At 40.3% G+C, this 13,796-nt stretch overlaps 1 pseudogene; it reads right to left on the reverse strand.

Moving 5' to 3' along the window:
- Positions 1-999: 999 nt before the first annotated feature.
- LOC113182419 (double homeobox protein A-like) lies at positions 1,000-1,756 on the reverse strand (annotated as a pseudogene).
- Positions 1,757-13,796: the final 12,040 nt, after the last annotated feature.

Raw genomic sequence — 13,796 nt, forward strand, 5'->3', positions numbered from 1 at the left:
TTGGGTCACTCCCTCAATAACCAAGTAGGCTCACTCCAAAAATCAGTGCTGGCAAAGGTAGGAAGGTCACCACAACTGCCCTCCATAAATCATCCTAGGCAGAAGCAGGGCTGGGGTGTCAGCCACTAAGACAACAATGTCAACTCTGCGGGGGAAATTTTTTTTTCCTCTAAATATATTCATTTTTTATTTATCAACTTAAAAAAAAAGTCTGAGGGAGGAAATTCTTCCAGAAGTTATACATATTTTTTCCTTCAATTTTTCATTTTATGGTTTTAACATCAATTGATGACTTTTCCTGAATCAATTGTTGTTTCTCTGATGACTGGAAAAAAAAAAAAGGTTATTACTAAGTTTATTTTCTTCATCTCAAGGTCGACGGAACTCTGATACCAGGCTGCTTCAATAGGGCTGTGCAGGGCCTTTGGTGCCTGTCTACCTCCTAAAGTTCTGATTTTATTTTTTCTTGTGTGGTGCTGGGGATCAAACACAGGGCCTTATGCATGAGACGGAAGCACTCTACCCACTGAGCTGTGACCCCAGCCCTTAGATTATCATCTTTTCTCATCTGCAGAAGGCTTGGCTTGAAGTCCCTGCAGCACCGGACTCTCCCTAGGAAGGCTGAAGTCGTGTCAAATCCTCTAGATTTGTCTATGCCCACCATGTTCTAGCTCAAGCTGCTGGCAAAGCTGGTGCCATGGGACTTCTGTTGAAAATGTTCCAGGTCTGCCCCCCCCCAGTCATTTCCAATGCATCTCCAGGCACCTAGCTGATGACTGGTCACCCTCTCAGTGAGCCACTGATGCTGGTGGCAGGACATCTGGGCCAAACTGAGTTCAGAGTTGACTTCTGCCTCTGGCCTGAATGAGACCATAAAGATTTCTCCCAGTGCAAGCTTCCTGCCTTCCTTGCTCACAGGGAGACATCTTGCTCCTGTCTTCTCTTAAACTCCTCAGAGATGGTTAACAGAAGTTGAGAGAGGGCAGAGGAGGCAGCATACTAGCAATGTGTCTGTTGTGTAGAGCCAGGAATGTGGAAGCACTCTTCAGTTTGTGAAGGAAGCTGGTTACCATTCATGTTACCACTGTAGTTTGGATCCAGAAGGTTCCCCAAAGGCTGGGTTCCCAGTGCAGCAGTGGTCAGAGTTGGGGCTTCTGAGAAGTGACTGAATGATGAGAGCTCAAGTTTGCCATTTTCTGAGCTTTCCATACCTTGAACTCTGTCCCCGATCTTGTCCCTGGCCTTGTTGGAAGGATTCATCGGGTTCTTTTTTGATCTTCACATGTAATCTAGATCTTCTGTTTTGAAACCAAGTTTGAACTCTCGACTCAGGAACTCCAATTTTCTTAGCAAGCTGTTCTCTGCAATGGATCCCAGGGTAGGGGTTTCTCTTGAAGGCCTTGAAGAGGGTGCACAGCTGAGAGGCGCTGTAGGTGGTTCGGGGCCGTCGGATCTGTTCACTGGGAGTCCCTTTTGGAAGGTGATCTTGCCCAGGGCCTTGGCTGGATTGCAGGGCCTCCTTAAGTTCTCGTCTCTCCTGGAAGAAGGATCTAGCTCTGCGATTCTGAAACCAAACCTGGATTCTTGACTCTTCAACGTTGATTTCCAAAGCAAGTCTTTGTCTGGTAGCATAATGTGAGTATGGCTTTTGGTTAAAGGTGTTGATGAGGATTGTCAGCTGCTCTTTGGTGAATTTAGTGCGATTGCGCATATGATTCCCTAGCATAGGCCCATTTGAAGAGCTGTCTTGCGCCATGGTGGAAGAGTCCCAATGGCCAAGAATTCATCCAAAAGTTAGAGCAGGACTTGAAGGAGTTATAGATCCAAGAGAGAAACTTGGTTTCAGATGATGCCAAAATAAAAACAAAAGGAATAGAGGCCTTTTTTGTTGTGCAATTTCAGATAGTATAGCCCATAGCAAGGAATATACAAATAAATCACTAGTATTACCTTTGTGTCTAAAATAAAATGTGATAGGAGAAAGAAAACTGACTATAATTTATAGTCTAAAGAAAAAGGAGATATGAGTGCATTAAAAAATAGAGATAAATCTGAAATGAGAGCTCAACGTGAAGAAAGATGGAGAGATTACTAAGACACATGTTAGGACTCCCATCTGTGAATGAATCCTGTCATTGCCCTTTGATGGGCCTCTGCCCTCACCTCCTCCTCCATGTCCCTGCAATGTTCTTAGGTTAGCAGGGTCAGGGTTGACTCCTTGATGAGGTGGTGGAGGGCTCAGGTGCTGCCCTAAGCACCTCCATCTTGGGCCTCTCAGACTCCACCTGCCTCTAACACTTTCCCTCTAGCCCACTCTGTTCTAATGTCACCTTGGAGTCCAGGAACAACAGGTCTGATTGAGAAGCATCTGTATGACTAGGGAACCAAGCTACTCCCAAGTGACAGGAAACCTCCCAGAACTGATCACCCCATGATGAGACTGCCCGCTCAATGAAAGCAATTGCCCCATTGTCGAGATATGGCTGAGGCTAGGACCTTAAGCAGGTCCCATCTCACTATGAGAATTGAGTCGTCCCCTCAAGTGATGATGACCTTCCTTCCAGATCTTCATAGGACCAGTTCTGAGGTAATGACCAACCAGATAAGGACCAAGATGACCCATTCTGCCAGCTATGCAAATCCCCAGCCCTGGCCTTTGTTCTCCTTCCTTTCTATTAGGCCCCAAAGTTTTTGTCAGCCCCTTGAATACAGACCTTCAGTCACTGAACTGTTATACCCATTTTTCCTGGCATGATCACATTGATTAAAGCTCATTTTTTTTTGTCTTTCACCAATGTTCATCTCTTCATTTGGCATCTTGGGACTGGTACTAAGCCTACTCTGTTGGGACGCCAGAGCAGGACCTTCACCTAGGACCCCAGTAACAAGGTTGCAAAAAAAATTGGATCAAGTAGGCACAGTCCTTCCTAGGGCCCATAGGACACTCAGAAGAACCCTGTGAGAAAGGGCATGACCTGGCAAGTCATGTTCTGTCAATTCTTGTTTTTCTCTCTGGAGTGTAAAGAAAAAAGAAAAAGGTATCAGTAAGGTGTGATTTGGACCTCGCCTCTGAAGCATAAGAGTTTCAGACTTTTTGATCACGGGAAACAAATTGGTTTGGAGACACAGATTTGAGCAAGGAATGAATCAGGGAGCCGGGCAGGCTGATGCTAGACAGATACAATGGTTTGTCTCTGAGTATTTTATAAATCTCTCTAACTGCTGCTAAACAACCTGTAGAAGCTCATCTGAACTGCAGTAAGGGGAAGTTAGGGCTAGAGTCTAAGCCTGTGATGAGGGCAGAGCACTCAGCCCCCTTCTAAGACTGAAGAGCAACATCAGCAGTGTCCCCTGGCAGAGGAGAGGAAAGCAGCCAGAAGTAGCCTGACCTTCAGGGTCACCTGCAGCAGAGGAGGCCATCGGAAGACAAGATCATCTTGGCAGAACCTGAAGATTTACTTTTGGGTAAATATAGAAAAATACAAAGGAGAATTAGTTTTTAATCAATGAAACAATTAGTTTTTAATCAATGAAACAAGTAGATCATGTCACATACAAGCTATTAACTTCCTTGGTAGCTCTAGGATCATCAGGCTAAAAGCAATCATTTGGGCTAAGTTTTCACATTTGTGTTTCATACAAATTATTTTCAGTTGTGGTTTTAGAGGCTTTTCTCTGAAATCAGGAAATGATGTAGAAAGGTAAAGTCTTTAATTTCTTTAAAAACAAATTATCCTGTTCTTAGTTTATGGCACTCCTCCTTTGCAAGCCTTGCCTTTGGGATGCTTTCTTTTGTTCTTCTTGCACTGGTTTTGCTAAATACAGAACCAGTTTAGTCCAGTGTGGAAGCACATAGCCTTTGTAGAAAGACATCTCACTTTCTCCAACTTTGAACAGCCCTTATCAGCAACTAAAAGCCTCCCACAGAAGACAAGTAAAGTGATTGAGAAACCCATAAAAAGCCAGAAAAAGAAAGCTGGATAAAGTGAAAACAAATTTCAACACAGGTCTCCACTGATCTGCACAGTAAATAAAAAAACCTAACATGTTTATTGGCCTTCTTTTGATTATATGTCATTATTATTACACAGTTTTCACATCTACTACTTCCTTCCTAGTTGGAACCTTCCAGTAAAATACTGGAATGGAGGCATTTTTAAAGATAAAGAGGCACCACAGCACTCAGATTTTAAACTTATAAAGTTATAAGTTTTTCAGGGTTCACTTGGGATTATGCCATACACATAAACAATGAGAGTCCTTTAAAAAAAAACTTTGACTTTATAAAATATTTGTCTAAATTTTGTTCAATAAAGGAACTGGGCATCTTTAAATAGCTATGGATATCAAAAGCCTTATCAGAAGATAATCAACTAGTTAAAAGTAAATATAACCAATGAAATAAGTGCAAGTCTTATTTCAATTCCAAATGTACTTTTGTATTAAACTGCGTTTCTATATTTAGATGCAATAAGATTGAAGTAATGAGAGCCATTCATTCTGAAAAAAGAAAACTTGAGATCATGATTTTTAATCATCAAATATTGCAAAATTATTACATGGAGGAAAGAGTTTACTTCCTTGGTAAAACCCAAAGTCAGAATTCAGAAACTGCCAGGATTTTTTTAAAAGCCACAGAAAGAAATATTATGGGTAAATACAATTGAGAATATTATTACTAAAAAAGAAAAAAAAACTATCCAATTTTGGGATTGGTTATAACAAGACTGAGGTCCTTGTCACCTTCAAACATGAGACACTAAGGTATTTCAATGTTCTCTAAAACATGGGGCTAGGAATATAGCTCAGTGGTAGAGCATGTGCTTAAGTATGGGCAAAGCCCTAGGTGTATCATCAGTGTATGTCACATACATACAGACACACACACACACACACACACACACACACTCACAAAGAAAAAAATCTTGAAATTACTGATCTTTGTATGTATTTAGCACTAGAAACCTGTATTGAAAACAGAATCTTAATTTCTGGGTTCCCATAAAAATAAGAGCAATTTCAAATATCAAAATCTCACTATAATACCCTTCAAAAACCATACTAATAAACAGAACACAAATAAAAACTCAGCTGTTTTTTTTTTTTAAAAAAAAGAGGAAACAGATACTTCAAACTTCAAATTACATTTACATAAGGAAATGGATTTTCTTGAACCAACAGTGACCTTTCAGAGGTCATGTCAGAGCAGAGTCACACATTGACCAAGCAGAAAACAAGACTGGACAGCGGGAGACTAACATTGATGGAACCCAGGCAAATTGCTTCTAGAGAAACAGGGTCTCACCTTCAGGGGACAGTTCTTAAAACAGGCCCGATACTGCATTTCACTGAAGAATAGAAATGGAATGATCTGAGGATGCTCAGATCCACAGGTGGTAAATGTGGAGGCCAACATGTGTGCATGTGTGTACCTGTGCAGGATGGAAGGTCGCTTGATCAATAAAGCCCCCAAAACAAATAGTAAAATAGGGGTAAGCTGAATCAGAGACAACGTGATAGGCAGAGAAGCAAAGACCCATCAAACATAATTGGAGCCCCCCCCCAAGACAAAACAACTACCAATTTTAAGTGTGGAAAGAGAACTAATGTTTAAAGCTACTTTCAAAAACCTTTATAGATATCACATTAGACTTGAATTCATATATGAAAATGATTCATTCTGGATTGGAAAAATTAGAGAAAAGGTTCAACTCCATGACATTGTAAAATGCTATAAAGATAAAAAATTCCATTTGCCGCAGTCTGGCTGGGCACAATTCAGGAGACACTTGTCAAAAGAAACTAACTTTATTTTTAGAACTACAAACGCCAAACAAAACAGCTCCTCAGGAAAAAACCCTCAGAGCCCAACTGCCGCCACCGCCTTCCCACAAGCCTCTCACCCCCACACCAGCCTCTCCACCTCCCACAATCCTCCTGCTCTTGAGGCTGATTGGCTGGGTTGTGTTGGCGGAGCCAAAGAAGTCCCCCAATGAGCAGCTCCGTGGAGGAGCCAATCAGCTAGATGTTGCTGGGGCCGCTGTGAGCCAATCATCAGCCGGCAGCTGGAAGTTTGCTGGCAGCTGGAAGTTTGCTGGGGCCCCTTTGGCTGTGGCTCTCAACATCCATTGACTCTCCAGGAGCCGTTAGTTGGCATTGAAACTCATAACAAAACTGAAATGCCAAAAAATAAACCAGTTAGAACGTACAAACAAATTCAAAAAGGTTGCAAGATACTAAAATCAACATGTAAAAACTAGTATCAGTCTTATAAACCAGTACAACATTTGCTGAAAGAAAAATTGTAAAGGTAATCCCATTCACAAAAGCTACAAAAAATAAAACATTTAATAATAATTTTTACCATGGAAATGGATGATCTCTGGAATGAAAAATTATAAAACACTGAAGAAGAAATTGAAGAGGGGACACGGACACACACACACACACACACACACACACACACACAAATGAAAAGACCTGCCATGTTCATAAGCTGGAGGAATTAATACTGTTAAAATGTCTACACTCCCCAAAGCGGTTTACGGATTCAGTGTAATCCTCCTTGAAATACCAATGGCATGCTTTACAGAATTAGGGAAAAAAATCCTAAAATTTGTATTTAATCACAAAAGATGCCAGATAGACAAAGCAATCTTGAGCCAAGAGAACAAAGCTAGTCATCATCACCCCAACCACAAAACATTCTTTAAAACCATAGGGCCAATACAGCATCAGACTGGCATAAAAACCAATATGTAGCCCAACAGAATAGAGAACCTGAAACAAATCCAGCCAATCGATTTTTTGCACAGGTGCCAAAAACATAAGCTGGAGAAAAGACAGCCTCTTTATTAAAGATCCTTGGAAACTTGGATGTCCACATGCAAAAGAATGGAACTAGGCCCCTATATATCACTATATTAAAAAAATGAATCAAAGACTTAAATGTAATGTCTGAAACTATCAAACTACTAGAAAAAAAATCAAAGGCAAAATACATTGGTCGAGGCAATGATTTCTTAGGGAAGACCTAGAAGCACAGCAATGAAAAAAAGAGGTGGGATCACACAAATAAGGAAACAAAAATTAACAGACTAAGAAATATTTGCAAACTATTTATCTAACATAACAAGATTAATGTTCAGAATATATAAGGAACTCAAAAACTCAACAGCAAAAAAAAAATGCCAAAACAATCCCATTAAAAAATGAAAAAATAATCTGAATGGACCCTTCCAAAAGAAGACAAAAAAATAGCCAAGTATGTGAGAAAATTCTGAACATCACTAATCATTAAGGAAATGCAAATCAAAACCACATTGAAATAGCATTTCACCCTAGTTAGAGTGGCACAATCAAAAGGGGAAAAAAAAGAAATTAATGCTGGTGAGGATGCAAAGAAAGGAAAGCTCTTGTATATTCTTGTTGGGAAAATAAATTAGCATAGACACTATTGAAAACAGTATGGAGACTCCTCAAAATGCTAAAAACAGAACTACCATATGATCTAGATAGCCCATGACTAGGTATATATCCAAAGGAGATGAAATCAGAATATCAGAGAGATACCTGTACTCCATGTTTCTTGTAGCACTTTACACAAGAGCTAAGATACAGGATCAGTTAACATGTCCATCAACATTGACACAATGGAATGTCTTCAACCATAAAGAAATCCTGTCATCTGCAGCAACATGGATGGGATTGAAGGACATATGTCAAGTGAAATAAAACAGGCACAGAAAAATAGTGTATGTTCTCACTCATACATGGAAACTAAAAGGATGGAAGTCCTAGAACTAGAGAATAGATTAGTAGTCTCTTGGGGCTACAATGAGTAGAGGGCAGAATAGATGGGTGGGAGGGTGGAAAATGAGTACCAAGATATAGTTAGATAGGAGAACTAGTCCTACTACCCTAGTAGGGTGACTATAGATTAGAACAATTTATTATGCACTTCTTAAAGAACTAGAAGAAAGGGAGGAGTTTAAAGGTTGCCAATACAAGGAGATGATAAATGTTTAAGGATGAGGAATTGCTATTACCCTGAAATGATCATGACACATTGTATACCTATATCAAATTATCATACTGCATCCCATAATAATGTAAAATTATTACTTTCCAGTTTAAAAAAAGAATCAACTGAAGTGTGTGAAACAAGAGAGCATCAACGTTTTTTAAGAAATTCAAGGAAAGAAAATGTGAGCCAACAACTTTATATCTAGTTGAACTACACTTTGAATATGAAGACCATAAGGTCACAATTTCAAACCTTGAAGAACTGGGGAATATTAAACTCACAAGATGTTCCAAGGAATTTACAAGAGTATATCTCTTCAAAATGTGGTCTGCAGCCAACAGCAATGTCACTCAGGAGACTGTTAGATGTGCAAAACTCAGGTCCTACCTTAGGATCTTCTGAGTCAGAATCTGCATATTACACGCTTCCCCAAAGAATTAATAGGCACAGGAATATCCCCCAAGCTCTATATTATAAGACAAGCTTCACCCCATCAAGATTTCAACGGAAACTGGCAAAAGGATGTGTTCCTTTTATTTATACATGAAAATATGTTTAATTATAGGTCTGAGGCCAAAACAAAGAAGAAAAGATAAATGTTCTTCCAAAGTAGGAATATCACAACTGAAAAATGGGGAAAAGGAGAAAAAATAATACTGTGTCATAGAGAAGAGGTGGAGTTATTTTCAGCTTTTGGTTGCTGTGACCAAATACCTGCCAAGAACAACTTAGAAGAAGAAAAGTTTATTTTACCTCAGAGTTCCAAAGGGTTGGTCCAGGTTGACCCTATTGCTCTGGGTCCAAAGTGAGGCAGAGTGTCATGGTGGAAGGACATGGAGGAGGGGCACTGTTCCATTCACAGCAGCCAGAAATTAGAGATAGGGACGAGGGAAAGGGGCCACGCAGCAGATGCACCCTTCCATGGCCTGTTCCCAGAATCCCACCTCCTCCAGGCACATCCCACCTGTACAGTTACCTCCCAGTCGGTCCATTCAAACCAGGATAGACTAGATTACTGCTCTCATAGGCCAATCATTTTACCTCCAGACATTCCTACATTAATACAGGAGCTTTTCAGAGACTCCTCACATACAAACCATTTCAACAAGGGGGTAACAAAAGATATTACAATAAAGATGGTCAATAGCACCAAAGTGTATACCTTCCAATATTTTTTTTTCTTATTATATTGACTAATGCCTCCAACTGACTGATAGTGGAGATAGAGAACATTCTTGCTCTTTCCTAATTTTACCAAGATGGCCACTAATATTTCCTATTTGTAAGGCAGTGGTTTGTGATGGGGACTGTCTGTTTCCCTGTGTATCCCCACTTTCTTGCCAGACTTTAAGCTGAGTCGCTCTTATTTCCTAGATGTCATGGCAGTCCTTTGACAGTTTCAAAGGCTATCTCAAAATGCTGCTTCCTTCTCCAAAGCCAGCACGAAGATCTCAGGGTCCAGTCTGGGAAGACTCTGATAAAATACCTTTATATGGGCTGTGTCTCTCTCCCACCATGTCTTCCTTGCTCTTTTGGCTAGAGGTAAGCCACAGGTTCCACCCACACTGAAGAGGGAGGATTATTAGACAAGGCAGTCCAGGGCACGGCAGTCTGTGGAGTGTTCGCTCGTTTGCCAACCAGGGTAGCCTCCTGCCACCAGCCAACGAGCAGCAGAAGCCTGCTGACAGTATGACTGAAACAAGCCTTAGGCTGGCTGGAGGCCAGGTGACGATATTCCCCCACTGTCCTGCAAGAGACCCTGAAGAGAAAACCTGCTAAGCCACACCTAGACCTCCTCATTCACAGAAACCCTGAGATAATCAACATTGACTTAGGCCACTGTATTTTAGACTAATGTGTTACATAGCAATAAATGTCAGGGTGATTCCTCATTAGATCTGAGGGGGAAAAAAAGATAACAAAAGATATTACTAGGACAATTGGAGAAATTTGAATATGAGTTTTGTCCTGGATTATGTAGTACCAACGAAAACTTTCTTGGATGTAATATTACCAGGACTACATAAGAGAACGATTCCGCTCTTTGAAGATCCTACTCAAGTACTTAAGATAGCAACTCACTTTCAAGCAGTTCAGTGCACAAAAACAAACACAGTAAAACAAAAACTTTGGCAGGGTGTATATGGTATATTGTTTAAATGCAGTGTGGGTGTGTATAAAGAGTAGCAAAATGCTAGTAATCTGTAAATGTACCCCAAAGGGCTTATGAATGTTCATTGTATTAGTCTATATATGTGACATAATTTTAATTTATACAATGACATTTTTAAATTACCAAAAATTCTGTAGATTTTAATTCCTCAACCTAAAAGTTTACATTTTAAAAATCAGAGGTGGGAGGGGTATGGAGTGAAATCGCACAGCCCTGCCCACGAGGCTCTTCAACCCCCACAGCAGCCACCTGATTCTGTGGGATTGTAGTGTGGTAAGGACCATGATTAGGCAACCACAAAAATAGATGCATTTCCTGAGCATCTGCAGCTCTATGCTCTTTAATTTATTGTAAAACCTGAACGTGAGGCAATTTTTAGCCTTTACATAAAGATCAGCTTCAATTATTTCAGACCTGACACTTTTCAGAAAGTTACTAGAGAGCCAAGTAAATGTTTTGAGTTAGAACAAAGCTCCATTTCCTGCATAGTGCATTGGAATTACCTAGGATTTGTGTTAAAATGCAGATCCTGATGCACTGGGTCTAGAATGGTGCTTCTGAGTTTGCATTTCTAATCATCTCCCAGCTGATGCTAATGCTGTTGGTACCAGAATCACATTTCTACCTCCAAAGCCTTAGAGCAACTTCCCAGCAGGTTGTTTCAGTTAAAGTGCAGTTAAAACTCCTTAGTCATTGCAGAGCTGGTAAATGACCTGTGGATCCACTTGCCCAAGGAGGCAAAAATGTACCTATAAAGAGGTTTGCTACACAAACTTGCAATCACAGAAGAAAGGAAACAATCTAAATGTCTATCAATAAGAGAATAGTCAGATAAATTATGGTTTATTTATATAAGGCAACACATATCACTTTTTAAAAGCCACAGTATATACTTGTCCTGTGACCCTGCAAGCCCAATTCTAGTTATTTTCACAAGAGAAATGAAATAGGCCTATACAAAGACCTTTACAGATATGTCCATAGCAGCTTTACTTATGATTTCCAAAAACTAGTAACAGTCCATGTGCCTCTCAATAGGGAAGTGGATAAACTAACTGTAATATGGTCATAAAATGTATTACCAGTCAGCAATAAAAGGGAACACACTGCTGTAATCCTCACCACATAGATGAGTCTCAAGAGGATTAGACTTAGTGAAAAAAAAGACTGCCCAAAACAATACACTTTCTGGAGTTGTGGTAATTGTGTATTCCTTGACAAAGAAAGGAGTTATGCAGGTAGATATAGTCATCAAAACCTCTCAAATGGCCAAGAGTGGTGATGTACACCTGTAATCCCAGCAGCTCAGGAGGCTGAAGTAGAAGAGTTCAAAGTCAGCCTCCGCAACAGCGCCGTGCTAAACAACTTAGTCAGACCCTGTCTCTAGATAAAATACAAAATAAGGCTGGGGATGTGGCTCAGTGGTTGAGTGTTCCTGAGTTCAGTCCCTAGTACCCAACCCCACCCCAAAAAACAAAACAAAACAAAATTAAAAACTTCTCAAATGGTGTTCTTATGATCTTTAAATTTCACTGTATGTAAAATGTAGCTCCACAAAGGGGAAAGGTATTCAAATATTGACCTCTAGGGAACAATATACAATGCATAGAATTATTTTAGGGGAAGGTGCCTCAATAGTATCTGCAACTTACTTTGAATGCATCAGGAAAAAATAACATGGTAAGAGCTGGGTAGAGTGGTGGATCCAGACATAGGTATGTGATAATGCAAACATAGTAAAATACTAATGATAGACTATGTAGGTGGGAAAAAAATTCCTTCACCTTTCTGTTCATTTAAATTTTTTCATATTAAATTGTTGGAGAAAGTGAGATAGATGTATTTTGACATGGAAAAGAAATCACCAGCAGGGGCTGCGTCTGTAGCTCAGTGGTAGTGCGCTTGCCTAGCACGTGTGAGGCACTGGGTTCAACCCTCAGCAACACATAAAATAAAGGTATTGTGTCCATCAACAACTAAAAATTTTTCTAAAAAAAAAAATCTTAAAAAAATCATAAACAATATCTTTGTGTGATAAGAAACAAGTTACAGATACACCCACTTATCCATATGTTAGATTTCTGGGCTGATAAGAACTTAGAGGCTATTAATTCTGAGAAATAGGAAAGATGTTGGAAGTAGAGACAGGAGGCTTTCACTTTCATACAGGGGGGAGGAAGGAAGATTAGAAATGGTGACACTGTCAAAAATAACTTCACAGAAGCAGAAAAAGTAATGACCCCAAACAGCCAAAAGCAGGGTCAGTGTTGTATGTAATGATGTGTGTGTCAAAATGCAAAGCCAGCGCATACGGCTGCTCTGGCCTTTACAGCTCCAACAGAAACATGGGGCACTTGCTTTGATCCTATCTCTGTGCAGCCAACTGTGATGACAGTGAAAAAATAAGACTAATTGTTTGCATTAAAATGAGTGCTCTGCTAGGTGCTGGGGTAATAATGAAAACAACTTGGTCTCTTTCCCATAGCACTCCCAAAAGAGTGAAAATTCAGACACCCAGATGTGTGAGAGTGATTTGCAGCATTGATTGTAACGAGGCGCTTTGGGACACCTGCTCAGTAGATGGAAGTTTGCCACAGGGGTCTAATCCCAGGATCACACTTCTTCCACTTGACCCCAGACCTCTAGTCATGGTTAATTGCACTAGGATGAACGACTTAACCAAGACAGTTCAATCAAATTCCCTTTCCCATGAGTTCAGAATTAAACTAATGCCCCGTCATTAATTTTTGTTACTACTGGGCCAGAGAAAACATGCAAGCTTGGGAACTATGGAGAGGTTATTATTATTATTATTTTTAATCAAAATGCAAGTGAGAAGCAAAGAAAGCTGGAGTACCAAAAGAGAGAAAGACCTAGGAGTTCTGCAGAGAGAAATGAAGAGTTAACAAGACCCCCCAGAGAAATATTGAGTGCTTTTCACGTCTGTCTCCAGTATCTTGTAAACCACATTCACGGGCCAACACCCCTGGATTCCATGAAACGACCCTGAAGTTGTCCAGAGAATTTCTTATCGTCTTCATCCAGTCTGAAGAATTCTTCTTGCAGCCTGAAGAGCTATAACTAAGATAATTATTGCAGACAAATCTGCAAAGTGCATTTCAGGAGACCAGAGGAGATACCATTGGAGGCTCTGATATCTCAGAAAAATTTCTGCTATGTAGAAAGTCACCAGGGACCAGGGCCTTGATACTCTGAACACTTAAATTTTTGTGCAATGCATACCCCCTTGACATGTCATGTCATGTGACTCCCTTGCTCTGCTCCTCCCAGCTAAGTGTCTTTATGGCAGGCTCAGCACTAGGCGCTCAGCTCATGGGGAATATCAGAACCAACATGATAGAAAGTATAGTGAGCTCTTTGAAGAAAATGAACATGAGGTCAAAGTGCATTTGAGGTAGGGTAGACAGGGAAAAATCTCTGACAAGGGATGTTGGGGCAAAATATTGGAGAGTATGAGGCAGCCGCTAGCTCAGGAAAGAGTGTCACAGGTAGAGGTAAACTGTAATGTGCAAAGGTCCTGAGAAATGCCCCTGACAATAAAGCAGTCTCTAAAAACAGAGGTGATATCCTGCAGAG

The sequence above is a fragment of the Urocitellus parryii genome, chromosome 1 (genome assembly GCF_045843805.1).
Source record: "Urocitellus parryii isolate mUroPar1 chromosome 1, mUroPar1.hap1, whole genome shotgun sequence".
NCBI classification, from domain to species: domain Eukaryota; kingdom Metazoa; phylum Chordata; class Mammalia; order Rodentia; family Sciuridae; genus Urocitellus; species Urocitellus parryii.